This window comes from Ambystoma mexicanum, chromosome 2p (assembly GCF_040938575.1).
Source record: "Ambystoma mexicanum isolate Mex_15411 chromosome 2p, UKY_AmexF1_1, whole genome shotgun sequence".
In the NCBI taxonomy this organism is placed as follows: domain Eukaryota; kingdom Metazoa; phylum Chordata; class Amphibia; order Caudata; family Ambystomatidae; genus Ambystoma; species Ambystoma mexicanum.
The window spans coordinates 895749214-895775998 of NC_090923.1; the positions used below are offsets into that span (position 1 = coordinate 895749214).

At 42.7% G+C, this 26785-nt stretch overlaps 1 protein-coding gene across 1 annotated transcript in view; it reads right to left on the reverse strand.

Moving 5' to 3' along the window:
• The window catches only part of MEIOSIN (meiosis initiator), a 589598-nt gene that overhangs the window by 162048 nt on the left and 400765 nt on the right, over window positions 1-26785 (reverse strand). The window lies entirely within an intron of this gene.

Sequence of the window (26785 nt, forward strand, 5' to 3'; positions counted from 1 at the left end):
GCTAGGAGAAGAAACTTGAAAAGAGAGCGGTTGTGCATGGCGCGCCAACCAACATGTTGATGGTAGGTATAAGTGGGGAGGATCTGGGTAGGTTGTAGAGAGTTAGGGTAGCAACACTGAAGACTTTACCTAGAGGGAGTAAGGAGTAGACAGGAAGATCAAGGAGTAGTCTTGAGAAGTGGTCCAATTTGCTGAGCACAAGAGCAGAGATTCTGGTTTTTTGAAGAGTATTCAGTAAGAAAAGGATGAATTTTCCAAATGTCTGGGAGGTTAATACAAGCAGAACATGCAGTGGTAGTGATGAATCGCTTTAGGCATAGGTCGCTATCAAAGAGGATACCACGATTGAAAGCCTTGGGAGAGGGAGCAAGAAGGTCAGGTGTGAAGGAGATAGTGGCGGGGAGGGATGCATTGGAAGCCGAGAGAAAGCTGACATCTATTTTTGAAGAGTTCAGAATGAGGCACTGGAGAGCCATACATTGACGGTTTGCAATAAGACAGTTTGTAATCTGTTCTGAGATGGCTGGGGTGAAGGAGGGAAAGTAGAAAAATATTTGAGTGTCATCAGCAAAAAGGTGATAGTGAAAGCCAAAGATAAGTCATCCTAGGGCAGAGGTTTAGAGGGTCAAGAGAAGAGGTCCAAGGACTGATCTTTGAGGGACGCCGACACGGAGAGGGGTGGGTCACAGGTTTGCAAGTCAAAGAGATTTTAAAGGATTTGACCAGGTAGGAGGCAATCTAGGCAAGAGCCGATTTAAGAAACCCGAGTTGCTGGAGAATATGGAGAGGGGAGTGGTTGACAGTGTCAAAAGCAGTAGAAAGGTCCAAAAGGATGATTACAGGAGAGAGATTGAAGTAGTGAGCATTGGAGCGTGCAGTCTCGTGGAGTGCTTACTGCGGAATCCAGGTTGAAATTGATCTCCAAAACCATTATCTTCAATTTACTTAGTGAACCAGTCGAAGATCACCCGCTCAAGGACCTTTGAATAATGGGGAAGGAGAGAAACTGTGTGTGATGAATTGATCTCTGTCCTGCAGGAGTACAAGGATGAGTAGAGGCTAAAGCACCTACTGAGTCCTAAAAGTAAAACAGGCACAGTCAAGAGATATACCTCCTTCACATTTTTGTGGTAATGTGGGCCGAGGGAAGGCTATACTGTTAAGGGGTGAGATTCAGTAGTGACCCAAACAACAAAGAATCATAGGTCAAAATAAAGGGAATCTCCAATCAATGTTCTATAAAAATATATATACTTTAATTAAACATACCATCTGCAAGAAAACTTAATGGAAAACATTTACAAAAACCCACCTTTGTAGAAAGGACAGAGGATATGCAAGAAAAGAGAGAAAGCACCAGTCTTAGCGAGAATCAAGGAGGTGCGTGGGTGCGGCAATATCAATTACCACAATTCTCTTTGTAAAAGTATATATCTTGGACAAAAAGTGCACAGGTGACATAGCTAGTCTCTAGGGCCATAAATGGACTAAGGGGGAAGGTATGGGTCCATAGTACCTTCTAGGCGGCTCAACTACAGAGAACCAGGCTGTTCGGTGTGGTTAGAGGTTGTTCCAGGCAAGCGGTTGCAATGTCCTAGACAGGAGGTGGTTTCAAGCAGGGGTCGAATGGAACTTGTTGTGGTTTGAAGGCGATGCGAGGGGATGAGCAGATCGTGAGGGTCACCAGAGTCGATTCAACAGTCCATTTGAAGAAGATGGTGAATGGATACACTGGTCCGCTGAAGATGCTGGCGGAACACGTGGCAGCAGATTGAACAAAGGAGCGTGTAGTTCGAGCGGAGGCAACAACACACTCTGCTGGGGCGGTGCGGTAGCGAACCAGTGCCAACAAGCAGTTCCAGTTCAAAAGGCTTGGGGAGTGCTAAAGTCATCTCTGAGGGTCATGTTGGTTCAAGATGCAGTAAACCCAACTCAAAGACAGTTCGACCAGTTTGATGCGAGGAAGCAGAGGGCTCTGTGCTATATTGGCTTTCTGGATGCTCCGAGTCCCACTCAGGGGTCTCAGGGACAAATGCAGTCCTTGTTCTCTGGCCCAAGGGAGGCTTGTGTATACCTAAAAGGGTCCTTCACCAAGCTGAGGTCCTGGCAGCAATGTGGCTGGCAGAGAGGCAGGTCTTCTTCCAGCAGCAGGTTCCCTCCCCAATGTGCCCTGGGAATGGGTAGGGAACAGAGCATGCCTACGCCTTGGGTGCTCAGTTTTCACTTCATTGGTGGAGGGCTCTAGAAAGTCAAGTCTTCCAATAGAGGAGCAATTAAATCTTCTTCCCGGGTTGGAGTCCAATGGATGACCTGCTAAAGTGGTCGCCTGTAGGCGAGTGGGCTAAAGCTAGCCTGCTTTAGGGATCCAATCCCTGCACTTGAAAGAAGTGGACTTTGTCTGTCTGTCATCACCCCCAAAGTGCTTTGCTCGACAGGGAGTGGAAAGGACAGGAATGAGAGAGGCAGAGAGAAACAAAATGGTGGAAGTTTTCTCCCACTGTACCGAGCTCCTCTATCTACACTAACTCTGCCCCTTCCCTTATCACTAGTATCAAAGGCCTTTAGAAATGCAGCAACCTGGTGTGAGGCTACTCCTTTTGAATTAATGGGTGTGATCGTTTGATGCCTGAGGACAGCACAGCATCCTGCAGAGTGGCTGTCTCTGGTAACTACCCCCATAAAGAGATCAAAGAAGAGGCATGGCCTTTCAGGTTTCTGTCCAGTCATTTGGCAGGGCCAGCCTGTCTGTACAGAATACATATCACTTTCCAGAGCTGAGCTGGCTTACAGGAGGTGACACGTGTTATTTATTTGGTATTTTATTATTGTGCATTTAGTCTCACAAAAGGACCTTCTACACATTTTATCAAATACAGGTAAAAATAGGAAAAATGTGTTATCAATTCATATTCTTAAGTCATTCAAACCATACGTAACTAAAATAAAAGAAAGAAAGATCATTTCAAAATGAATGCCCTACTAACATCAATCAAAGTAGAATTGTTGAAATACTAACAATACACACAGACAGACATATTTTCAATAGTTAGATCGCTAAATCCCAATACAGTTCTTTGCAATACCATGCGTTGGTGTATTATAATGGTAATGTTATGAAGTTCAATTCATTCAATAATTTCAACAAAGCAATTGATAATGAAATCTCCTTTCCAGCCGAAAGTCTATACCAAAAGGTTTGGGTTGAGATCAAAGCAATATCATGCACAAAAGTTGCTAAATATTTGTCTCTGAGCGATAAAGTAAATGGACAGGAAATTAACACATGACGCATATCTTGAAGGAGTCCTTCTCCACATAGATTACATTCCCCCATGATACAATCTAGTTTATTCCAGATTCGGTCAGTCTTGTTAGTTTTTGTCAGACCTAACCGAAACCGTAATAGTTAATTACGCCACAAGGGATTTGAAAACCTTCTGATATAGGGTAACAGATAAGAACTTGATTTTTTACATAATGGAAAGTTTTTCGTATTTTTTAGATTACTGATTAGAGCTCTTGTTTTTATCCAATCTGAGCGCATAAGGGCCTTTTTGACTTTCTCAGGATTTTCAATGAGAGTCTGGACTGAACATTCACACTGAATCAGAATCTTTAGAGCATCATTGTGTAAATTAACGCAGAAACAGTTTTTTTTTGAGTATTTATGTATTTGTGTATGTCTTCATACGAGGTTCGATCAGGTGGAATAAGGATCAGTCTGAAGAGAGTTAATACTTTCCAATAGTAATGAGATTGTATAGAATGTAGGCCAAGTTGGTAATCTCACGGTCGGTAAAGATTGTGGAAGTGATAATGACTTCTTCCATATGCGGCCTTCTAATCGGTCCCAGTTAATATGTCGTAAATATGGGGTGCATTCCATTCCATATAAAAGTGCCAGGATTATTTCCCATTTGTATAGTTTACTTAGGGGTACCAGGGAGAATCGGCAATATGTGCTCAAGAGCTTTTTTAACTGGCACACCAACAGCAGAGCTATTATCAAAATCTGTAGTAAGCAATAACAATGGCGAATTGTGGTAGCAGATGTTCACAAATTGGAACCTGCACATTGTGAATGGCAACATTAGTTCTGACAATCCTCCTGTGGTAACCTGGTCAACTGGTAAGAATTCTCCATAAAAGATTATGTTGTAGTATTCCCTGATCTATTCTATAGGTGTAAATGGTTTAAGGTAGCCCCCTGGAGACAAAGTCCTTTCCAGCTCTTGGGTTAGATCTTGTAAAGACAGACTGGATCTAAGATTGAATCCAAAGTATTTTATCTGAGCTATATGCCATTGTGGTTTGTGAGACCTATTACTTGATTTCCCAAAAAATATTTTATTGGATTGATTTTTAGGTCATTAGTCATGGCATATGCTTCTATGGCTGAGAGTAGATGTTTTAGCCCCAAATGAGTAATATCTACTAGGGCTATAACGTCAGCATAAGCAAGTAGATGGATTTTACAATTTCCGATAGAGGGGGTCGCAAAGGTATGGTTTTGTAAGAAAGGGACCAAGTCCGCTAGATACAGGTTGAATAATAGTGCCGCTAGAAGACACCCTAGCCTTATGCCATTTTCAATAGAGTTGTTTGAGGAAAGATCGCCTTGTAAATTTATTCAGACTCTAATGGTGGTTTGGTCATGCAAAGCAATAATTATTTGCAGTAGCCCGTCTGGTGTTTTCCAAGCCTTGAGTTTCTGCCATCATTTTGACCTGTTCACCAAGTCGAAAGCCTTCGAAAAATCTATGAAGGCAATGTAAGTTGCAAGGGATTGTCTTTTTTGGCTTTGTGCTTGTAAAATGTTTATGGACAATCCATTTAAGATAGTTGAAAGCCCTTTTCTAAATTCTATTTGGCATTTTGATAGAATGTGATGACTTTTGGGCCATTTTTGTAACTTGTTGACCAAGTGTAGGGATCTAATCTAAACACCTGATTAGCTAGCCCATTTGGTCAGACAGCACGTGATTTGGAGGTAGTCATGATGAAATTCTGAATTTCGTCTTCGTCAATTTGTAGGGACCAATTGATGGAATTGTCAATATAAGATTGTGTTGGTGAACCCTTGAGTATCTGTTTTTTGAAATAGGAGTCCCAATCGGCAGCAGAGAGACTACTGATTTGCTGTATACTTTGGGATTTACTTACATTATTTATTAACGCCAAGAGGTTTTTTGTTTCTGATGGTGAAAGCTTTTTTAGCATGTTCTACCTGTCATTCTTTAAACGATGTCTGTGTGACCAATATTTATAGGTGTTTTTCAAATTTAGTCAGTTTAACAACGAGAAATCAAGATTCTTTTTTTTATTCTCTCTTATCTCTATTTAGTTTTCTTTTTTGTCTATAAGTTTGCTGATCAAAGGTGGACACATTAGATTTTATTAACATATTCATTTTAACTTGTGGTGGATTTAAGTCCCACAAGAATTCGACGCATGTTCCTTGGGGGTGCTCAATATTTCTAGCTCCTCTAACGGACCATACAAAAGCATTTTTTTCAACTTCGAGTTGAGCTTCTGACCTTTATTTGTGAAACCAACAATGTGGTTTGCCTTTGAATTCAGCTGGAGTTTAGAACCATAAGTCTCATCACTTACATACTTTTCCAAGGAGAAAGCAATTTTTAGAGCATTATGGTCACTTTGGCTGCAGGGGGCTACCTTAAACCATTTACACCTATAGAATAGATCAGGGGATACTACAAAATAATCTTTTATGGAAGAATTCGTACCATTTGACCAGGTTACCGCAGAAGGATTGTCAGAACTAATGTTGCCATTCACAATGTGCAGGTTCCAATTTGTGAACATCTGCTACCATAATTCGCCATTGTTATTGCTTACTACAGATTTTGATAATAGCCTTGCGGTTGGTGAACAACATGCATTAAAACTCCCCAACGATAAATATAAAATCACTTGGAAGTGTTATATTCAACTGTTAAAATATAGGAAAGATCTTCCAGAAAAGGTGTCAATGAGCGAGAAATTGGGTTCCAATAGATATTAAACACTTGGAGACCTTTAACTATTTTACCCCACTTGATGTTACACCTGGATACTAGAATGCCTTGGATGTCATTACTAATACATTCTACGTTGTGACCTGTCATGTTCTTGACAGCTGTTAAAAGTCCACCTGAGGGGCGCCCACACGTGGAACTGGTCGCCAGTTGCGAAACAAAGGTATGACCATCAAGAGATAGGTTAGTTGTAAGCTATGTTGCTTGGAATAATACTATGTCATAATCCTTGAAAATAATTTCCACAATTTCTTTATGTTGAAATGACAGAGGACCTTGTGTGTTCCAGCTTAATAGTTTGATACAATTTGTCGTCTAGAGTTGTGTATCAGACATGTTCAGTCATTGGAACACTTGAGATATAATGTCCGGAAGGAGAGATAGTAATTTGCCACTATTTTTACTTGCATGAACTGCGCTTTTTCCTTTTTCTCTGATTGTTTCCATTTCCATTACTAGGTGTGGGCATTCGTTCAGAATCTGTGACAATGTCCGATGAGGTACGATGTATGTCAGATAGATGCGACGTGGGTATGGTGATGAGAATTTCTACACCTAGATCTTTGAATTCTGTGGCGCAGGCCAGAATAGCTTGGGCCACCTCTGCGGTTTTGAAAATTAACTCAGCGATATGTGTTGATTTGTAGTTGAAAGAGAAGAGGTATAAATCAGGTATTCTTTTTGTGTATGCCAGAATATTACTTCTTATTAGCGCTCTTTGATTTTTATTCTGGTTTATCTGTTCCAACCACACTTTCCGTGCAGCAAACGGTTTATGTGCATTAACTGACACACGTACAGGCACAGCAAATGGGTTGTTTGCATTAGCAGAATCAAAAGCAGATACTGCAGAAGCTGACTCTTGTGGCAAGAGCAGATTGAAGTCTTTATTTGTCGCTGAATCTGTAGGTTTAACTTTTTTGATCAACATGACAAGTAGATTGTTTGTCTTTGTCCGTAGATTTTATATTGACTTTCTTACAGAACATAGGGGCTACCTTCAATACTTTGATTGGGATCTTTGCTTCTTGAGAGGTCTTCGGTTTGAGACCAAGTCGTTTTTTTTTGCCATTGTATGTGTTTCAGGAACAATTATTATACTTTCCTATTTCGAGGATTTAGCTTCCTCATTGGGTTTGGGTTGCTCCTCTATAACCTCTGATCTTTTGTCTTTTGATTTTTTTTATTGCAATTCATTGTTTTTGTTTACGTTATCCAACGCCTTGAAGACATTTCCTTTCCCTGTATTATTTTGTTTTGTATTTGAATGGTTTTTTGAAGGTTCTATGGATAAAACCACTTCTGCAGATGTGCCTTTAGATTTTTTTTTCCCTTTTTTGGGGGGATTGTTAGTATTTGTGGGAACATTCTTCTGTGACATAGAGGGTTCTGTGCTGTCTTTAATCAGAATGGGTACAGCTGGTGCGTGTACTACGTGATCTAGCAAAGAGTTAGATGAAATCTGTCAATTCATCACAACCAGGGATTTGAGGCAGGTTTTGTGCTTGATCATCAGCTATTTGCGCTAATCTCAGGTATTCTTCAAGAGTTGAGGCAGAAAGTGGAGTGTCATCTCCACTACTTGATTTGTGAACTGCTGGTGTTGAATGTTCTATAGCTAATGCTTTTGTGAATTCACGTGCAAGCAAAAGTGCTTTGAGTTCCGACCATGTTGACTCGCTGCTGTTTTTGAGCTGATGAAATTCATTCGTCAGCGACTTGAATGAGTTTGTAAGGAAGCAGTAGGGTGTGGTCTTTCCAATGGTACAATTATATCATACTTTTGGTCTCCGTATGTATTATGTCACAAAACAATGACCTACAAAAGATTTGCCTCAAAGTCCCTGGAAGAACCAGGTCAACAACAGGGGAATGCCAAACGTATTGGTTTAACCCCACTCGCATGCACATATATAACATTACACATGCGTTTTTTTCAATTTGCGGTTCAGTCTGCCGCCGCTATTTATTACTTTTTTTCTCAATCAATTTCTGAAGAGTTAATCTTTTTCATATATATTAAAACATAGTTCCTACAATGAATGAGTTTGTATGCAGTTTCTCGTTTTGTGTCATGTGTGCAGTGAGTTCCTTGAATTGGGTGTGCATAGCTAAATTAAGCCCAACCAAATTGGAGTCACAACAGCTCACTTCCTTTCTTATTTCTATCAGGAGTCCTGAATAATTGTGGACTTCTTCTTTTAATGTTTCAAAGACGTTTACTAAAGATGTTAACACAAAACTCAGTGTAGATACTGTAGGATCTTGCAATCTGAATGTATCAGTGGGTAGATTTTTGTCAGCAAGAAATTCGTTGGCAGATGGATTGCCTGCCGGGGGTTCTAACATCTATATTGGGTCCTATGTTGGATTTAGTGCATGGTGATGGTCTTAATAAAAGGTGGAAAGGTCAAATTAGTGTCTTGTATGTTTGTTCCAGCATGTATTTATTTATTTATGGCATTTATTGTACGCCCAAACACTTAGGTATCACGGCGTAGGTTACAGAAGGCTTTACATTTCTGGTTACAGTGGAGTCAATGTTACAAGGTTACAGTGGAGGCAAAGTTACAAGATTACAGTGGAGGCAATGTTAAAGGGTTACAACTAGCATAAGTCTGAAATTACAAATCAAAATTACTGTCTAGGCAGAGTTACATGGATAATAGTCCAAGAGCGCTGATCTCGGAGGACAGGTCTTATTGAAATCAAACAGTAAAAGTTAGTTACACAGGATTGTCTAAGCATTGGTTTCTAGTATGGTGAGTGGTTCTACCCTAATCTCTGTTAAAGAGCCAGGTCTTTAATGATTTTTTTAAACTAGAGTGAGCAAGTTCTCCTCTCAAGGTCACCGGGAGGGAGTTCCATGTTTTAGGTGCTAGAACCTGAAAGCTAGTTCCTCCTGCTCTCGATAGTTTGTAACGTGGGACTTGGAGTTGGGAACTATAGTTAGATCTTAATGTTCTTGTCGAAGTCTTGGTCCTCACTGTGTTCGTGAGGTAGATGGGGCAGTCTTTATCAAGCATTTATGTGTAATGCACAACGTTTTGAATAGGATTCTTGACTTCATGGGTAGCCAGTGAGCGTCCTTTCCGATCTTTGCGATGTGGTCATATTTTTTGATGTCAAGGGCTGCTCTTAGTGCTTTATTTTGTCCAATGAAGGAATCAAGCTTTCTTTAGACAATGGCCCTCATTACAACTATGCCGTTCCGGAAACAACGGTGCCGGTAAGCTTACCAGCACTTTTGATTCCGGACCTGCATATTACAGGCCTGCATGCCGGAGCCGCTGTGCCCGACACGTAGGACCCTGTCGGACACAGCGGCTCCGGTAAGCAGACCTTCATGGAAGCACTGGCACTGTTATTAACGGTGCCTGTGCTTCCGTGGTCCCCACTCTCATAGAGTTCTATGGGACTCTTTGAGAATGGGGAACAACATAGTTACTGGCGCCTGACTTTCCGGCAGCTGGGGTTGTAATACCCCGCTGTTACCGGCAAGCCAGGCGGCTGTAACTGTTTACGGGTCCGCCGGCTACCTGACGGTTTTACCTGCATGGTTACTGCCGGACCCGTAATGAGGGCCAATGTTTCTCGTAGATAAGAGTAATTGATTTCTTCGTTTTCCTTCTGTTTCCACTGAATTGGACATGCTGTCCATGAGACATTTTCTTAAGCATTTAGGCTCCATGATCTTGTATGCTTTTTCTTCTGTTGACTAGAGTGTTAATATGCCGTTTCATTGTTGAAGTGGAGACGTGAAGTCTAGATTGCGGTATAAGGTGTTTTTTACCAGGTGGCATTGAAAAATGGTCATTTTAGTTTTAATTTCGGTATCTAGCCATGTGGAGCATGAGGGCAGGCATGCAGTCTGAGCTTCATCTCTATTTTTTATTAGTGCTTGTTCTTCAATGTGAATTTGTTGTAGTTCACAGGGTTTGATAGATGACGTTGCCAGACTAGCCTCATTACGACCCAGGCGGTAAGTTACCGCCTGGGTCGTACCCTTACCACCATGGTGTAAACTAGGTTTACACCATGGTGGATGCTGGATTTACCGCCCCATTCCAAGGTGAGTGGGGCGGTAAATCCCCATTTCCCATTTTACCCTTCCCCATTCCCATTTTTGCCCCATAGGGCATAATGGGAGTGGGGAAGGCGCTATTTACGCCACCGTAAATTACGGTGGCGTAATTAGCACCATGGTCCCCTAGCGCCATGGATTTTAACGCCTGCAAAAAGCAGGCGTTAATATCACCATGGCGCTAACGGACCTTGTAATCAGGCGTTAAGGGTCGGCGCCGTTTACGGCGCCATTAACCCCTTAACGCCTGATTCCTAATGAGGCCATGTGTGGACGTGAACTGGTAGTCCGTTTCAGGTGGCTTCATGTCGTCTTTAAATATTGAGCTTCTCAAATTGTAAATTTTTGTTGAAGGATGTCAAGCACTGTGTTCTTCTGCTGGGAGCTTGATTCACGGAGCACTCACTGAAGAAATAAGGCGCCCTCTGTGGTTTAAAAAGAAAAAAAACACTTATTTGATCTTCTGGATGCTTTTTATTTCCGCTGATCGTAGATACTTTATGATGAGGTATGAAATGAAAAGCTGAGGGCTATCTGGCTGCGTCTATTCGAGGTTTAAAGACGGAGTCAGTTGTTAAACCCCAACTGAAAAGGTAAATAGAGAATAAAGGTAGTAAGGAGTATAGATGTCTAAGCTGCGATTCACTCGGGCTCATAGGCAGAAATGCCAACAGTCACCCTGTTTAACTACTTAGTAGTCCTAGATAGCCTCAAGTTTTTGCTGGGCCAATCTTACTGAAACTCAAATGTTAAAAATGCCTATGAGCGGCCCAGTGAGCCAGGTAGACTTCTTAACAGTAATATCGAAGAAGAGGTGACAAACAAAGTATAAACAATACACACGCAACGCTAGATATCAGTGCGGGGCTCAAAGGCTAATTATGCCGACAGTCACCCCAGTTGATTTTGATCACTGCAGTGTTTGTATACAATAATCTCAGAAGTTGGTGTCTTCAAATTGGTTTGCAATATCAAGTCTTGGCACGGATCGGCGAGGGGCTCAAAGGCTAGGTGCGCCAGCAGTCACCCCCGGAGGGTCTTAGTCGCTGCAGTGTATTTATGCCGGTATCTCGGTAATCACTCACTTTTTAATTTTTTTTGTAAAATATCAAATGCTAAACGATTCCAGCACGGGGTTTAAAGGCTAGATACGCCCACAGTCGCCCCGGCAGGTCACGTTCACTGCACTTTTTTTTAAACAAGAAAAACAATGATTTGTTACTTCTTCAGATTTTCAGGTTACTTTTCCAAATGTTAAAAAGCCAGTTGTTGAGTATGAAGCAGTTCAAGCTTAAAATAGACAGGGTGTTTATGCGTGAATGTTCGTATGGGCCATTAAAAAAAGAAAAATGGTGGAAACTATTATTTGGCACAAATTTATCAACGAGTTCTGCTATGTTAACGCGTACTTCATCGCTGTTCTCTGCTTCTACTGCTGAACACTGACAAACACTTCACTCAACACTTTGCGAGACGCTTCATGAATGGGAAGTGTATTTAATGACGTCCTCCTAAAGGTGCAGCTGCGTTTAGAAGTGCAGGAAAACACAGCAATGGGTCCGACTGTTTGTGGTCAAAAGTAGAGTGCTGACACTGACGAACATGTCACTCAACACTTCACGTGTTATTTCAGATGTAGCTGCAATGATGATTAACCCTGCCACCATCATGGTCTACTTATGATCATCATTGTTTTGGTACAGGGGTGTATATCTTAAATGCAGCCCATGCACTGCAGAGACTTCCCTGTCACTGCAGCTGTCAGATGGACAACTGTAACCACTGAACCTGCTCTGTGGCACTGGTAGCGCATGTGATGCAGATCAGGAGACTGATGCAGCAGGGCACAGATTGACACTATGATTTTGGCATGGAGCTTATGAAAGAGGAATCTGATCAGCAGATTACCCTTTCACAGATGGAATTACCTGCATTATTGTATTAATTAATACAAATAAAAAAATACAGGGCATTCACACCCTTGCAGATGGCAATTCCTCACACTGGGTGATAGTTTGCTGGGATGTTTGGGTCAGCAGAAAGTTCTTCAATAGGGGTAAAAAAGTTGCAGATTTGAGGGAGGCAGGGAAGAGTCCAGCGGGGAGAGAGAGTTTAAAAAGCTCAGTGAGATAAGGACAAGTGGTTGAAACTAAGTTTTGGACCATTGGGGGAGAAAAGGGGTTTATATTAGCGCAAGATTGGTAGTCACTGCGATGGATGGGTGCAAATTCAATAGGAGTGGGAGGGGAGAAGCAGCAGAGCATAGGAGAGGTAGCGAGGAGAGGCGGTGGACAGAAAGAGGGACAGAGGGAGAGTTGGGGATAGAGAGAGAAGAGGACTGTTAGATCGTCACAAATGTATGCGATTTTAGAGGGAAAGTAGTGAGCAAAGTCATTAGCAGAAAAGGTGATGGATAGTGACTTGTGAGGTATGAGCAAATATTGGAGGGTAGATGAAAGTTTGCGTGGGGTGATGGCGAAGGGAGGAGATTAGGTTTGTGAATTAAGAGGATTTCGCAGAGTCATGTGCAGCGGTTAGGGCAGCGAGGGGATCATTGGTAGTTAGAAGTAGGGAAGGTGTCCGAAATTTGCCTCAGCGTCGTAGGTCACAATGCATGTCTATTTTGAGGGTCTGCGTTTCAGAGGTGATCCAAGGCTGAGGAAGTGGACGGGAAGGTGTAAATGTGCAGGATAGTGTTGGTCAAATGGAGTCATCAGTGCATGGAAAGCACAGTCAATGGAACAGGCATGAATTGGGGAAACAGAAAGGAGTGAGTTCCTCAAATCATCAAGGTAATGAGAGTCTGGACAGAATTTCCTTTTAGCCATTGAAGAGGGGTGATGAGGAGTAGAAGGTGGAGGGATCAAGATGATAACATGATCAGAGGAGAGGGGGGAAAGTGAATTAGAGAGAAAGACAAGGTCAAGAGAGTTCCAAAGAGAAGGTAGGCTGGTTGTGAAGGGAGTATAGACAGTGGTCAAATAGTAAGGATTTAATTTCAAGGCAGGTGGCTGAAGAGGGTTTGGGAAGGTTAAAGTCCCCCAGCATGAAAATGGGGATGTTGGTAGGAAGTTACTCAAGAAGAAAAGTGAGATCAGGGAAGAAAGTGTTGAGAGAACCAGGGGGTCGATAGAGAGCCAGAATCAAGAGAGGAGGGAGGAGCATAACAGTGGTATATTCAAATAAGGAAGAGTTGATGTCTGAGGGGATACAGAGGTAGTGTTGAGGGCCTTATTGATAAGGATCCCAACACCACTGCCCTTCCCAACAGGTCTGGGAGAGTGGGGTAAGGTAGCAGTCAGAGTGTAGAGCTGCTGGTGAGGCAATGTCATGAGGGGATATCCAGGTATCTGTAATAGCAAAAGTGAAAGTTGAGGGTGATAAAAGTTGAAGTGGCCAGTATGCAGAACGACTTGTTGCAGAGGGATTTTGCATTCCAGAAGCTAAGTGAAAGAGTAGTGGGGAGAGGGTAGTGGGGAGAGGAGCACTGTTGTGCAGTAGGCGAGGGGGCAAGATAAGGTCAGAGATTCTTGGAGCACAGGAGATTCCTATTTGAGGGATGTGGGTGCAGGGGGATGGAGGAAGATGGGGTGGCTAGGGGCTATAGGTAATCAAATGATAGTTAACAAACTATCTCACCTTTTCTCAGCTTCCCCCAAAGGCTCACCGTCTCCAGAGCCCTGGTCACTCTAGGCTGGACTACTGCATCAGCCTCTTTCTCAATCTTCCTACTTCTACTATCTGTTCGTAAAAAAATCATCCAGAACAAAACAGCAAGACTTATCCTTGGCCTGAATCCCAGGGACCGCATCTCTCTGGCACTGAAATCCTGACACTGGCTTCCCGTGGCTGCTAGGATCAAGTTCAAGACCCTCTGCATAGTCCACAAGGCTTTCTGGAGCCAGGGCCTGCACTATCTACAACACTTTCTTCCTAATTACTATCCTTCTAGAGCCCTCTGCTTGTCCTCCTCCAACATTTTGCGGGTGAGATGATTTTCCAAGCAGAGATTTGGTGGGTAGATCTTTATCCTCTGCAGGTGCCTCCCTCTGGAACAGCCTCCCTGCCACTCTCCGCCTTGAGCTGGAGCTCCTTAAGTCCTGTCTGCAAGACCTTCCTCTTCTCTTCCTCTTGCTCTCTCCCTGCTAACCTTCTCTTTCTTTCTCTCCTGCCTCCACTCCTCCATCTCTCCCCTAACTCTGTTCAGCTTGCTGACTGGTCGCCTGGCTCATCTCCAGAGCCTTACAGGTCACAGGCCTCCTGCTAGTCTTCACACTTGCTTCCGGGCCTCTGCACTATGCTCAGCACTACTGCACTTTTTAATATACTTTCCATGAGAGGGGTAACCTCTCTGCACTTAACCCAGGGCCCTGCTTGACTGGGCAAACCTGTTCCCCCTCCCCCTCCCTTGCACTTCTGTCTGTACACTTGCATGACCTGAATTTACTAGGCCTAGTAAATTCTGTCTTGTTCCCCTGTGTCGCCCCTCCCTATATGGTTGAGCCTGAAACACTTCATGCACTTGCAGTAGGTGAAAGGCTGTCAGGCCGAGTACGCTGGTTACTTTTTTGTTTGATCATTCAGAAACTTTAAGGCCCAAGAATGACTACTGTTTTCCCTTGCTCAATTCCCGCTTTGAAGCACTTCACTTGTGTATAAAGGCTGTGCAAATAAACAATTACAATTACAATGAAACCCAAAACAGCAATGTTCCTAAAGGAGGAGCTTGGTGTAGTGTTTGCTTGAGCAGGGCTTCTGGCCCCAGACTTTAAAAGGCCCAAATAGGGAGATGCCCTTTTCTGCTTTCGCCCCTTGGCTGCAGATGCCCAAGCTGGACGCCCAAGGGAGACTGTATAAGGTAGGCAGGTTGTCACATGTTCCTCTATGGGCCACTCGCATACATCCCTCCCATCTCAAAATTGCCAGAAAGTACTCTAGGAAAAAACACATTCTCCATACTAACATAAACCAGAAGGGCGCTATATAAGACCACTTTACATTAAGTCTAGCAATGCATGGACGTTACTTAGCTTTGGGCCTGTGACTGAATATGAATCCTTTTACTTTCTGCCATCCCCACGCCACAGTCTGGGCAATATGCCTCTGCAAAAAGCAGTATGAATTCATTTAATTTGGGACTTCTGTAGCCCCCCAATTTTCTCCGTAAACACTTTAGGCCAGGTCCTCAAAAATATACAAGAGGGAAAATCTGAGATGCGCCACAAATGGATGCACCATATTCACAGAAATGGCATCTCAGAGATGCAGCACTTTTAAAAAGGAGTGCAAAATGTGGAAAGGAAATGCACAAAGTGGGAGGAAATCATGCAAATACACAAATTAAGCATTTAAAGGGTGAGTTACCTTAGAAAGTGAGCAAAGAGGCACGAAAATGCTTAATCACAAAACCAGATCACAGAATTTGCTATAAAAATGCCCTTCAACACTTGCTCCATTTAACGGTGCAGCAAGTGGCCAAGAAAAGAGTGCATATGACCTATCTAAGCAGAAAAGCATGCAGTGCACCCCAAGTCCAACCAACAGCCCAACCAGACAGGTACAAATTGTCAAATTGGCTAATCCAGAAGACTTCATGCTGTTGCACCGACTGCTAAGGGAAATGATATATGCTAGGATCACTGTATTTCAACTGGCTGATGAAGAGGTCACCTAGAGGTACCATTTCCCACCCCATATCATAGGGAAGATGGTGAGTCAGTGAGAAGGGGCCCTTACCACACCCATGGCAGCCCATGCCATACCATACCATCACTACTAAATGTACTTTCAGCCCTCTATTTCTTTTCAAAAGGTTTCTTCCAGATCACCAGTGGTGTCATTCTGGTGTTAATTATCACAATCCTCACAGTCACAGGCCCTACACATGCTCGTCAACATGATCCTTACATCTGTCAGGGTCTATATATAGGCATGCCTCATTATACATGTACCAGGGCAGGATTAGCAAGGGCATTTTACGACAAAGTTGGGTCCTGTGCGTTTGTGTTGTTATTGATTGCACTCATGTGGCCCTCATATCCCTGCAGCCATAGAGCACTTGCAGAGTGGCGAGAGGGCATTAGGAAGTAGAACTTTCCATGTGGCTGTCTAGCAATTACTTTGCCACTCTGACAGTGTTTATACAATTATATGACTTAAATACATAATCCTACTCTACATCAACAAAATAATTGACATCGCTCTACGACATTCCTGAATTACATGGCAAAACTACACGGACACAAGTTCCAGATTGGGTGTTTGATCCTTAAGGGAACCAGCTGCTTGGCCCATCTGAGAAGCATACATACAAAACATGTGATGAATTTGGGTAGCAAAAAGATCCACTTTGGGGGGTTCCCCAGCCCTTGGAAATCTGGGACAGCACTTCAGGGAGAATTCCACATTTGTGGTTGTCCTGGTCTAAGTGACTCAGTCTGTCTGATTCTCCCTCTTTTGCCAAACAGACAGCTTTCAGATGAACATAGTGCTGGAAAATCCATTCTAATAGTTCCACAGACAGCATTCATAGGGGAGGAGATTGCATTCCCCTTTTTTTGTTACTGTAATAAATGTGTGAACTAGGACTACTTTTCCTGAAAGCACCATCAGAAAAGCTTTCAATGGAAGTAAAATGATGCATATTTCTTGCATGTTGACATATTCTGTCTGCTCGGTTTGAGAGCCAAGGCTGTCAACTGAAACCTGTAGTGACGTAGCTCCCCACCCCGCGATGGAGGAGTCTGTTAAACATTTTAGTGAGTGATAAGGATGCAAAAGGCATACCCCACAGCAGATTGCTTTTTTGACTCCAACATTGAAGGTCTTCTTTAATGTTCACCCTCAATCAAACAAGCTTTTGGCAAAAAATGTATTTCAGCATTGAGTGTAACATCACCTGTTTTGCAATACCCTCTAGCCTTCAGTTTCTGGTCTCTTTGTTTTCAGCATCTGGCAATCATTATCTCTTCTCGAATCGGCAGCCCCATCACTTCATCTCTCCACAGCTCTAGCATTTAATGTACTCATCTCTTCCAGAGGGAGGCCCCAGTGGGTGGGGCCTCCCTCTGGAACAGCCTCCCTGTCACTCTAAAACTTGAGGAGAACCATCTCTGGTTCCGGAAGCACCTCAAAACCTTCCTCTTTGCTTCTGCCTTCGCTCCCCTTCTCCCCGGCTGATCTGCTGTCTTGGCACTGTGCACCTGGCCACCCTCTGTCCCCTGGGTCCAGGTACCTGCTCACCCTGCCACCTTCCTGCACTGCCTCCAGGCCTCCCCTTGCACTGGGGACTGTATCTGTACCCATACAGCCCCCGCCCCATTTTTCTTCTTTTCTGCACTTATTCAGACTTACCCAGTCTGCTGCCTTAAACACAGCACTTGCGACTTGCTGGCTGCACTACCACAGTTTGCCTCAATTTTCTATTTATTTTATTAATCTGCGCTCCTCGGCTTCTGCACTTTCCACTCTCCCCCTTCCATGCACTTTTTCCCTTTTCCCTTTCCCATGCACTTGCGCGTTCTCAATGTCACTGGGCCTAGTAAGATCGTTTTTATGTTGTGCTGTGTTCTCCCTTGTTCCCCTCCCTTGCCTAGTCGCGCTCTGAAACACTTGTGTACAAGCGCAATACAAATAAAATATCATATCATATCATATCTCCATCTGATTGAGGCCCTCTTTATGTACTATTTGATTAGTTGGCTTGAAGCCCAAAATGCCTATTTTCTGACCGGAGTCTGTGTTCGTACAGAGAGTTAAGGGGCTGTATGTTGATATTCCAGACAATTCTGTCTGGACATCATTTATGTAAGCAATGTTTTCAACTGTTTATTATACCGTGATAGCCTTTTTGTATAATTGAGGAACACCAGGCCTAAAAAAACTCCTGACTCTTAACCAGTCTGCCTTGAACTCTGGCGTTCACTTTTGGCAAGTATGGTACTCTGTTATCTCATGCAGTGTTCACTGTTTTATGTATATTTTGCATATCCCGCTTCTGCAGCACACAGTATAACACAAATATATTTGTATATTATTTTGGATCGGTGTACGACTAATTGCACCCGCCCTCCTGGACATTGTTTTCATCATACATGTTACGTGGTTGGTGCCGGCAATTTCATTTCTAAAGATGCTTTCAGCTGTTCTTGGCTAATTTCCAGGTTCAGGTTTAGGATTAGAGCTGATAATATCCTAGCTTATCCTTGAAGCTCTGCACATTTTTTTTAAAACAAAAAGCTCTTCCTTTGTAGACGGAAATAATACACTCAGTGAATCTAATTGCATTTAACTTCTAATTACCCCAACCATGCGCTTTGTAGCCATGTGTTAAGGTTATAAAATCTTAACAGCTGTGACTCAATATCAATATTAACACGGGTGCCTTCTGACATCTTGCCCTCAAGAAAGGGACCTCCCTAAGGGTGAAGAAAAACACTATTAATGGGGTCTTTCTATTCCAACATGTTTTGCCCATAGCGACTTCTCTGAAACCTGTGGGTTGAGCAATGTCAATTTAAAGATTTAAAGGTAACACTTGCTAGATCCTTTGTCAAAATAAAAAATGGAGTCAGTGATAATTGGTGTTCTACCTTAAATAATGCAATTTAATACATTCACTCCAAGCTTCTATTTTAATTTTATAATGGGGATAATGTGTTTAAATCAGTCTGTCATAATTAGACATTCAGTTGCACTTTTATTGATGGCAAAAGAAAACAGCTTTTACTCTTTGATCAGCTATTTGACTGCTTGAAGGCTCCAAGAATAACACATTGGCTTATTTATTGTTAAAGTGTTTATTTACACACTTGGATTCAATCAATCATTTGCAGGTATGTTCTTAAATCACAATACATAAAAGCAATGGATGTAAATGCTGTGTTATTGTCAACCATGATCTTAACGTTTAAGGACTTCTTATGAGAATCATTGACCAGGTTTGTTTTCAAAAATACCAAACTTTTCCAATTCATCTTAAACATTTCTGCTTGTTGCATCTAGGTGCATTATAATCATAATATTCACATGTTTTTAAGCAAAGTTCTGTCTTCACTTTGTCAATTACTCTAAAAATAATAGCTTTTACAAATCAAGTATATTGTAAAATCTATTTCTATACGCTTATTAAAAGGTACAAACTGTCTTTGTTATGTTCCGTGTGCAGCAATGATAAATGCTCTAATTAAAACCCGCTCCTAAGGCAAGTAATTTCAACACATGTGAAATTCAAACTTTCCTGTACAAAAACATAAATCAAATTCTTCTACTCCATGGAAAATGTCCTTTTTGGACACTGACAAACTTCAAGCTGGCCCTCTGTTCAATCTCAGGAAACAAACAGAAACAAAATGCTTCTTTTAAACACCAAGATAAGCAGAATCAAAATGCTGCTATTTAACATCAAGAAAAACAGAACCAAAATTCTAGGTCCCTTGTCTCTTTGCAAAATAGAAAAAAAGGATATTACTGATACACGTATAACACCTCTGTGCTTCAACGGCTTGACAAGGCATACTTACCGTGTGCCGGCTTGGCTTTAACTCAGGACTCCCATCTGCTTGCCGGTTCGTGAACAGCTGTACCGGCAGTTTTTTAATCTGCAAAAACTTTGCTTACCATCTCTTTCCCCAGACGTATAAAGCTCCATGCCGTCTCATGTCATACTGTGAGAAATCTGAAGGTGTCTCTCTGACTAATCGCCGGGGATCTGTCATCCAGGTGGCCAGGACACGGCCATCGCTATTGGATCCAGTTCCTGGGGGTCGACCAGTCAGAGAGGATCACCTAGATGGGGGGGGTCCTCTGGTAGTGGAAGTGGGGCACTGGTGGGTGAGACGTGGTATCCCCCTTCTTATAACACCTTTTCCCCATCCTACCCCATAGGATACCCTAACACTCCCCTCCCCCTTTTCCAACACAAACACTTTTACACAACACGAAAGATGACGAACAAACACCAGAGCCGTCTACCTGACATGTCCCACCACAAGGGTCTGGCAAAGTCAGGCAATTGACCAGAATCACACACACCTGACGGCCCCTTTCCTTCCCCACAGGTATAAAAGGTGGAGCACGAGAGCACAATACGAGCAAGCCAGAACACACAACAAGAGCGCTAACTCAGCATGGCAGTTCAAGAGCAAGAGAAAGACGGCGCGAACCGAGGGGGTGACAAGGAGAGAAGTGACCTTGCCCTTTCCGAGCCAGGCCAGTGAAACCTCAGCAGAAGGAATCGTAAGACAGCTAATAATAGCCAACGTGTGTTGCAGCAGATGGTAACAGTACACAGGGTCCTCCTCCACTGAGACGGGAGAGACCCTTGGCCAAATGGTACCGGCCTTGACTCCAGAGACAAGAGAAACCACGCGGTTCATCACAGCCGGTGAGTTGAGGGGAGAGCCGATAAGAAACCGAACTGTGTTGGACAAAATTAACCAGATGGCCTTGGGAGAAAGGAGAGAAGGTGGTCAAAGTGGTCATACAGGGGTCTAAGTAAAACCCTCTGTACTAGCGAAAGCCTTTGACCGACAGATGAGTGTGAAGCTAAGGGAAGCGAATCCTGCATCGCAAAGTTGGCAAGAGTGAACCCAAGCGAGGGATGCCGATAAAAAAGGGGCGAAGTCTGAAGTCCCAATGAATATTGTGTTGACAAGAGTGAACCCGGCAGAGGGATGTTCACAGTGAACTGTTCAAACAAACATTAAGATTTGTGAATTTGTCACTATGAAGACTGTGTTGAAAGCCATAGTGAACCTGGAAGAGGGAGGCTAACAATTGAGAAGGGTCTGAGCACGGAAGAGGGGATCCAAGGGTGAAAAGGCATCACCCAACGTACAAGCAGAAAGGAACATTTGTTATTATTTTGTTGTATACATTAGGTCCTTGGAGGAACTGTTAGCTCGTGCTGGGAAAGCTTGAGCGTGTGCTGTGCGCCAGAGTCCTACCTTATCCCGTGCTCAAAACGTGGGGAAGGGAGACCCGACTACCGCATACTGACTTATCATTTGTGAACACTTCTTTCTTTACTGTGAATCCTATCCCACACTCTTTGTTTGTATTTAGTGTAAGGATTGGCAATATGTTTTTCTTAGTGTAGGCCCTTTTATTTGACAAGACGCCGCTGGACTGCCTTATTAATATTTGATGGTCGTAGCTTTCTCCCATCTTAGATTTAGGCTTAGATTAGGCGTTTTTCCAACCTGCATATACAGTTTAATAAACACCCTTGAACTGTGATCACTTGTGTCTGTCTTTACTGTTGCCACCATGAGTTCCTTACAAGAACCTTTTTCAACTTTTATACCCTTCACCTTAATCTTTTCTAAGTGTTGGTGTATTTGCTAGCCTGGTTATCATTATTTCTATCTGTTGCCTTTGACTATGTGTACAGCATGTTATTTTAAATATAAAAGAAGGTTGCTCCATGCTTGGTGTAAAACTAGACATTACCTATTCTACCATACAGTGATTCAGGCCTACTGCCCTTACGTAATATACAATTTCCCAACAGCAGCTATGGACTTCGCTTATCTCACCGTAGACTGTTTGCACAGATTGCTTTTATTTATTTTCAACCAGCTGCATCCTTGCTGAGAGCCGAAAATATTTTTCAATGAACATTTCTGAATTCAATTCTCAATGTACTCTGAAAAATAGGCCCCTATCATTGTACAATCGTACATGTACAACTACAAATCCAATATGTATTTATATATCATATACTTCAATTTGCTTCTAACCACTAGTCTGTGCTTACATGTAGTGAACAATGATGTACTAAGCACTTCTCAGTGCTTACAAGTGCTGATGAGCTAATCACGCTGTTAAAAAAGTATTGTTTACGTCTTGCATACAGAATGACATTTGTGCATTTCACTTACACCTAAGCTACCCAGCACTCATGTAGCTCAAATGGGGGTATTTAAGGTTTGCATATAAGATTGCATATATGATGACATATGTACATTTCACTTAAACAAAATACTCTCCATGGGTCCTGCGCAGCTCCTGTCATTCAAATGGGGCATTTAGGCAAATTAAATGGTACTATATAACATACATCACAGAAATATAATCAGCTTGTCATGTCATGAGTCAACTGTCAATACATCTTGATTTACATACGGCTAACATGATAAACCTATATTAGCCGTCAACGTCAACACTGTCCAATAATGTCTTAGAATCATCAGCAATTTTTCATAATCAACCAGACAATGATATACTCATGATGGATACATATCAGGTGAAACATTCAAATCACTGAACATTACTCAACAATCTTGAGCAAACTACTCTGAAATTTCATCTTGCAAGTTACATAAGCAACATGTCTCCCTAATCAAACCATCACATTAGGAGAGTTGCTGAAAAGCCAACACATGCTATCAATCACCTAGTTAGAACACATTCCATCTCTATAGACTTACACTTCAAGTTGTTTTATTTTGATCCTTGCAATCGGCCCAGCAAACATTTCCCAGAGTTAAACAAGCCTGTTTTACCTGTAGCCCTCTTCAGTGCGTGCACCACCGATGACAAGAATTTGATATTTCGGTACACAACCAGGGGAAAGATGGAAGCATCACATGACCCACATTTCGGACATACATGTGGAAAAGTTGGGTTCATTTTATGCTTGCATACAGCATGACATATGTTCTATGTAAGAAGTTACCACAGAACCTCCTTGTCTGAGATACACTTCTTTGGAATGGATTAACCAATTTAGGAATTGCCAAAAATTGGACTAGCTTTAGCATACACTTAGCATACACTTCCTCACCTAGCATACCACAGGTGAGGAAGGATAGGTCAGGGGCAACGCGTTTGTCTTGGAAGCAAGCCATTGCAGCACAACACAGGTTTGAATCCCGATCCCGCGCTTAGAAACCACTCGCTGGTATTAAGTGCATTATAAAAGATCAATTGTTATAATTATCATTTTAATTATACATTAATTTACCCTACTGCATTTGGTATGTCTCAGCCCACGTCCTCCTTCCCAGTGTTATTAGATATGGAAGAAATCCAGGTTTCGTATACATCTCTCTGTCATCAGATAATTAAAGTTTAGCAGGTCTACATTTTCACTCAAAAGTCCAGATTTCCACCCCAATCCACCCATTGGGCAACAAACTGACACTGTAATGTCAAATACTAAGCTTCAAAATCTGCAATACCGATATCCCCATCTTCAATTGTGCACTTCAATATACGTAGTGTCAACCTGTACCTACATGACCCCATAGAAAGGTAACCAATAGCATGTCAACTTCTTTAAATGTAGTTGCTGGGACCCAAACAGACAAGCATGCAAATGCATATAATAGTCTTGGTAGCACCCCTATTTTAGCCACTGCCATCCGATCGTACCTGGATATCAAAAGCCTGCACCAGAAATCTGACTATTCAATTTCCTTGCGAACTCCGTCTATTATACTGATCCTCAGACTTATGATACATACGTATATATTGTATGTGCATAAGAGAGGAGAGGAAAATGTTGCATTAACTCCTGGGAATGTTGCCACATACGCTCTAAGAGAAATAGATAGCGTTTCCATCACTACATTTTTAAACTGGAAACAAATAGCGTAATTTTGATCTACCGCCAGCATAACTTCAATAGTGTGACTGGGATCCTTCAAGAATACGTAATCCGCATACATCACAGTCACATATTCCCTTCAAAAGTTTCAACCCCCATCACTGTCAATTCTGATGGTAGTGTATTAGACAATGGATTCATCAGTAGTGCAAAATGAAGTGGTGAAAAGGGACATCATTCTTACCCAGATCTATTATCTCTGCGATATCACATTCCCCGTTCTCACCCAGGCTCACGGCACAGGCTAGTATTAACAATTTGAACATCTTCAAATAAAGTAGGCCAAGTGTTTAGCTTCCATTACACGAAACACAAAGCTACACCCTCCCAAATCAAATGCCTTCTCTAAATCAAGAGATGCAATGACAAACTAATTTGTACATTTTTCCATTTCTCTCATAAAATAAGACATTCATCTCCAAATACTCAGTGTCTGGGGGCAGTATTAATGTCATCTGGTCCTCATGTATAAACCCAGCCATAATGAGAAAACAAAAGTTGACATATTGAGAATATCTATGCAAATGAACACCAAAGATCAATGCCACATCACGACTAGGCTTTGATCTTCTGTTGTATAGTGTATGGATGTGATGATCTGTACTATTATTCACGTTAACATGTGAAGGTGAGAGTCCCCCAGATAGCACGATCCTCCCCACAATGAGAGACAATAATGGACTCTCCCAAGATGGGAATAAGGATAAGACAAAGTGCGGGTGAGCTTAAATGGGCGTTTATAAATCAGAATAGGGCATGCAAAGGACTCTGCAAACTCCGAGAGCGCTCTGTCTGACAATAGCAAAGACAGGCACATATATTTACAAAAAACGTCATAAGAACCTACATACTATAGAGGGCACAAGTTCGTGGGGATTGGGTGGCGACGACTAACTATAGGTGCCGCTGTGATGTGGTTTGCCGTGGTTGGTGGACGTCACTGGTTACCCTCGTGGGCCGGGCCGGGCAGGTCAGCTGGGCTCATCCGGACGGTGTTGTTGTGCCAGCTGTGACCAGTGTCAGTGATGAACGTCTTTCCTGACTTTCTGCCCTAAGCCACGCACACCGCATTCATTCAATATTGCAATATTATCTTCGCCGGTAAATCTTCCAATAGGTTATTCTACAGGTTAATGCAACACAGGAGGAATGCACCTAGAGTGGGGTCTTTTGGTAATTCATCAATACATGGTTTCCATTGTCCTGTTGACCGGGTATCATAGGTCGCGAGGTTGGGTCTCAGGACAAGGGACGAGCTGTCCGAGTTATCATGTCCCGCTAGAAGTCATTATGGATGTGTTCCTGCAGTGTTGCTATAATATTGGGTGTCCTAATTTTACAGGGGCCATTAACCTAGGGTGAGCCGGTGGGTCGTGGAGCCTAAGAAAGGGCGCCTTCGGGCCTGCGTTTATGGCTGGGGTTTACTGCTGGGTTGTAAATAATTCAGGTGGCAGGCCGCGGCCCTGGGAGCTGCGGGGGAGCGTGAATGTTTGAAGCGGCTCCAGCCGAATTGGGGGAGGTGAAGCAGAGCAGCACAGGCCTCTGCTTTCCGTCTGGCGAGCTTCGATGGGGAGGAAGGGGGAATGGCCTTGGATATGCCCACAATGGTGTTTTCCTCGTGCGTTGCAGGTTAAGTGGAAGAGGCATAAACATTCATATAATATACAATACTCATTGAGTCTTTTCAAAGCTTATCTTTTCTACAATTTTAGTGCCTTTTACATGGCCATTTCAAATGCGTTACCTATATGTTAAGTATTTAACAACCACAACATTTTGTTACATTTCTATACATGCGCGGTAAGCAAGGTAGTAGTAAGGTTGGTGGAGCGCGCAGGAACAACTGGCCAATGAGACTGATGGTAATGGCACATGGTGAGCTTGGACATACATATTGTGCATTTTCGTGCACCTTTTACATGAGCTCCCAATGGGGTTGAATTTGTCTTCCTTTACACTCTAGCATCATTAGTGCAGTTATGGCATGGGACCTTGGGGTGCAGTCTTCTCGGCGAAACATATAGCATGAAAACCAGGGGACACTTTTACCATTTGCGCATAGCTACGGGGATGTGGGTACTTCAACCAGAATGCCATATAAAACACATTCTGCCATCTTCATGGAGGTTACATGTTTTTAGTCAGAAAGGTCATGGAGAGAAGAGTTTCGTCACAGGTAGTTTGCTCATTAGTATTTGGGGGCTCTGCTTTTGTCAGGGGACCATTTTACAGTTATTTTCCACCCTGGCCCTGCTGGCCGGGTCACACTGGGAACAGTGATACACTGCGGAAGGTGAAATGTTACAGTGTTTGCATCTAGCACTAGCTCATGTCCGTCTGTTCGTGGGAACAGGCTCTCAGCAGGTCTGCCAGGGAGCTGCGGCCGCAGGGACAAGTGAGACTCTCCAGGGGTGGGGGCCGCGCTGTGGTGCACAGGGCTCATGCCATTTTGATTTCACAAAATGGTTACCAGGGCCTAGCTAAATACAGCATGTTTGGTCAATGTCTTCAGCCAGTGGTCCACCCGCCACCTGGGCCCTGGTGGCAGGGGGAACCCCTGACGAGCCATGGACTTCACAAGGGGGAGAGGCTGCAGGGGAGGGGGGTCTCTTGGACCAATCCTCCCATACACATGTTAACAATGTATGTGTTGTATGTAGTACCTAGACAATGTATCCCTGTCACAATCGAGATGGGACAAAAATAATATATTTTATCAAGCAGTTGTCATCAAGGTGATTAAGTAAAATAATGCAAACTTTCTCAAGGACAATTGTAACAAAAACCACATGTTCATATGAGAGTTTTATAGGGTCAACACGTGTTTCGACCCATTCTGGGTCTTTATCAAGGATGTGTGATTAAATCATGAAAAAAAAAACAAACTGCATGAATATTCACCCAAAAGGTGGGTCCCAGAGAGAACACAGAATCCATGTGGTGATACTGAGTGAAGCATATTAAAAAGTAGTTGCAAAATATCACATTTATATAAAAACAAGTGTGTGTCAGTTATAAAATATTAGAAAAACACCCTAGAATTTAGTCTAA